This window comes from Malurus melanocephalus, unplaced genomic scaffold (assembly GCF_030028575.1).
Source record: "Malurus melanocephalus ecotype Western Australia unplaced genomic scaffold, MMel_1.1 scaffold_1467, whole genome shotgun sequence".
NCBI classification, from domain to species: Eukaryota; Metazoa; Chordata; class Aves; order Passeriformes; family Maluridae; genus Malurus; species Malurus melanocephalus.
The window spans coordinates 2,523-6,427 of record NW_026624699.1 but is presented as its reverse complement, the minus strand read 5'-3'; the positions used below and the strand labels follow the sequence as shown (position 1 = coordinate 6,427).

Sequence of the window (3,905 nt, the reverse complement as noted above, 5' to 3'; positions counted from 1 at the left end):
TTCCAATGCCCAGAGGCAGCAAATGTCCAACAGCAGCTCCATCAGCCACCTCCTCCTGCTGCCATTGTCAGACACGGGGCAGCTGCAGCTCCTGCACTTCTGCCTCTTGCTGGGCATCTCCCTGGCTGCCCTCCTGGCCAACGGCCTCATCATCAGCGCCGTAGCCTGCGGCCACCACCTGCACAGCCCTATGTTCTTCTTCCTACTCAACATGGCCCTCACTGACCTGGGTTCCATCTGCACCACTGTCCCCAAAGCCATGCACAATTCCCTCTGGGACACCAGGGACATCTCCTACAAGGGATGTGCTGCACAGCTCTTTCTGCTGATCTTCTTTCTTGGATCAGAGCTTGCCTGACCATCATGGGCTACGACCGCTACGTGTCCATCTGCAAACCCCTGCACTACGGGACCCTCCTGRGCAGCAGAGCTTGTGCCCACATGGCAGCAGCTGCCTGGGCCAGTGCCTTTCTCACTGCTCTGTTGCACACGGCCAATACATTTTCCCTGCCCCTGTGCCAGGGCAATGCTCTGGGCCAGTTCTTCTGTGAAATATCACACATCCTCCAGCTCTCATGCTCCAAATCCTACCTCAGGGAACATGGGTTCATGGTAGTAAGTGCTTTCCTATTTTGGGGATGTTTTGTGTTCATTGTTTTCTCCTATGTGCAGATCTTCACGGCTGTGCTGAGGATCCCCTCTGAGCAGGGACAGCACAAAGCCTTTGCCACGTGCCTCCCTCACCTGGCCATGATCTCCTTGTTTATCAACACTGGTGCATTTGCCTACCTGAAGCCTCCCTCCATTCCTCCCCATCCCTGGATCTGGTGGTGTCAGTTCTGTACTTGGTGGTGCCTCCAGCCCTGAATCCCCTCATCTACAGCCTGAGGAACCAGGAGCTCAAGGATGGCCTGAGAAAAATGACCACTTTATGCCTTTCAGAAACAATAAAGTGATTGTTAGGCTCTGCATAGCATTCATAATGTAACTAATTACAGGACTAGAGTGCTTTGTGCCATGTGTCCTTTTTGTTGTTCTTTTTGGTTGAGTCAATTTTTCCATCTTTTTTTGTTTTACTTGTTATAATGATTTCCATAAAGGGATGCCATGAGTCATAGTATTGCTACATCAGTATTTCCCTTTCTTGTGTTAAGCAGAGTGTCATGGTTTTACTTAGTCCGATTTTTGGTGGTGGGGGGATGAGACCAAAAAACCACAAAGATGGCTCCTGTGAGGAAATTCTAGACGATTTCTCCTTCTTCTCCAGCAAAAGGAGCCCTACCCCTTGTGTTTTAGAGCCAATCCATTGTGGCTCTGAGGCTGATGGACAAGCTGCCCATCAGGCCTGGGCCAATTGCACAGGCTAGTTACACCTCTGTGATGACGAATGGTCTTGTACTTAAGAAGAATTCAAAACAAGATAGAGCGTGGCGCCCTGTAGCTTTTAGGTTGTTAGTATTTAGTTGTTAGTATCACGCACTGGTGAAAAACCAGAGCCCGAGGGTGAGGAGATGTAAGAAGAAAAAAATGGAGACCCAAGATCACAGTAAGGAGAAGATGGGATGGGTTGCTGTGCTGTTGCTGTGGTGCTCGGACATGGAGAAAACAAGCTGTTCTCGAAAGGACTATTTCATCAATGGGAGATCTGTATAGAAAAGGAGAGCGACCTTGCTCTGAGGAAAAACTCCTGGCCTTTGAGGACTGGACTGAACTGATCAGTAGCCAAAAAGGGGGAAGAGGCTTGGCTCCCCCATGATGTTTGAAGCGAGTTGATGCTAAGAAGAAAACGTGTTCTGCAGAGAGGAAGAGATGCCCCCGCCTTACATCTGAAGCAAGTGGATGCTTAGAAGAAGCTGTATTCTGCCAGGAGATTTGTGATAGTGGCCTTACGCCGCCTAAACAATGCAGTTCGGTCTTGGAGAACATTTGTTCCTTTCTCCCACAAGATAAAGAAAAGAATCCCATGCCATCAGCAGTCATACACTGACTGTTTCTTGGGAAAAGACCTTCCACAGCTTGGAGCTGTAAGAACGCTTCTCCTATGATGCTAGACAATAACTGTAATGAGTAGTTTAATCTATGTTAGACTTTCATTCCTGTCCCCTATGTGTGCGGGAAGTCATAGGGGGTGGAGAGGGATGACCTGAGAAAGAGACAGGTCCCGGAAAGAATATCAGGTGCCTTAAAATGTCCGTTTTTATTTTTCTTCTCCTTGTAAATTTTTCCCTATCTTTGTTCCCCTCCCCAGTGCGGTAGTATTCTTAGTAGCTTTTAGTAATAAATCTATTTTGCAACTTAAGTTGTTCAGCCTGTCTGACCATTCTCTGGAGCACATACGTATCTTTCTCTCAGTTATGTTATGTTATCTGAAAGCCATAAATTTTCGTGTTAATTGGGCTTTTGCTCTCCCTTCTGCCCTCTTTGGTGGGAAGGGAGGGAACGTTGTGGGTGCTTTTGGCTTTTGGCACAGTCCAAACCACGACATTTTTTGTGCCGTGACTCGGATTGGGAAAAAACAGGTTTTAAACCCACGACACCGTCTACGTGCTGCCCTTCTCCATGGGGCTCCTGGCCAATGCCTTCACCTTGGCCGTGCTGGCGGCCAAAGCCCGGTGCTGCCCAGCCACGGGTCTGACCACAGGTGACCTCCTGGCCAGGCTGACTGCAGCCAGTCTCTTGCTGCTGCTGGTGCTTACCTTCAAGCTGGCTGAGGCAGCAGCTGGGATGGTGTGGCCACTGCCAGCCGTGCTGTGCCCGATGGTCAACTTCTGCTTCTACTCCAGCATGGCCCTGAGTGGCCTCTTCCTGGTGGCCCTGAGCATCTGGCACTCCCTGGACATGGCCTTTGCACTCTGGGGGTGGGGCCGGTCCTGCCCCGGCCGTGCCCTGGCCCCCAGCATGGCCATCCGGCTGCTGGCCGGTGGCCACTGCTCCGTGGTCTTCATGGCCCACTACCACGGTGGGGGGGTTGGACGACTCTGTTGACCATGAGGTTTACCCTGTCAACCTTTTTGACCGCAAAACTCGAAACTTCACTGACCACAACATCAGTGCCATTGACCCTGTTGACCACARGGTCAACTCTGTTGACCCCACTGATCCCAAGACCCTCAACCTTGTTGATCCCAAGGTCAACCCTGTTGCCCCCATTGACCACATTGRCATCATTGACTGCAAGACCAGCCCCACTGACCCCACTGACCTCAAGATCAACGCCATTGACCCCATTCACCACCAGACCAGCCCCATTGGCCCCATTGACCCCAAGCCCCTCAACCTCATTGACCCCAAATCAAGCCCATTGACACAAAGATCCTCAACCTCCCTAAGACCCGAACCCCTGTTGACCCCAAGATCAATCGCATTGGTTACAAGATCAACCCCATTTAGCCCACTGACCCCAGGATCAACCCCATTGGCCCTGTTGACCCCAAGATCCTCAATCTCATTGATGTCAACATCACCAATCCCAAAATCCCCACGACTCCCGAACCCAGTGATCCTGTTGACTCCAAGATCAAACCCATTCACCCCAGGACCAACCCTGCTAACCCCAAGACCTCCAGCCCCAAAACCCCCAAGACCCTCGATCCTGCTGACCCCACTGTCCCCATGACCAGCCCCGCCCTGCCCCGCTGTTACCACGCCTTCTTAGTGGCCCAGCTGTGCTTCGTGCTCCCGCTGTGCCTCGAGTTCTTTTTCGTCCCCTTCCTCGTGTCCTTCTCCGTCGCTGCCCTTGGCTACGCTGGCCTTGTCCGGGAGCTGCTGGCACGGCCGGTGCTGCCACGGGGCCATGGGCCTGGCTGTGGCCTCCGTGGTCATCTTCGGCCTCTGCTTCGTCCCCTACAATGTGTCACACGTGGTGGCTTCACCCATGGCCGCAGCCCCCGTGGCGCATCTATGCT

The 3,905-nt window shown here is 52.2% G+C and overlaps 1 pseudogene; it reads left to right on the top strand.

The window, feature by feature from the left end:
- Window positions 1-8: 8 nt before the first annotated feature.
- LOC130587025 (olfactory receptor 14C36-like) lies at window positions 9-956 on the top strand (annotated as a pseudogene).
- Window positions 957-3,905: the final 2,949 nt, after the last annotated feature.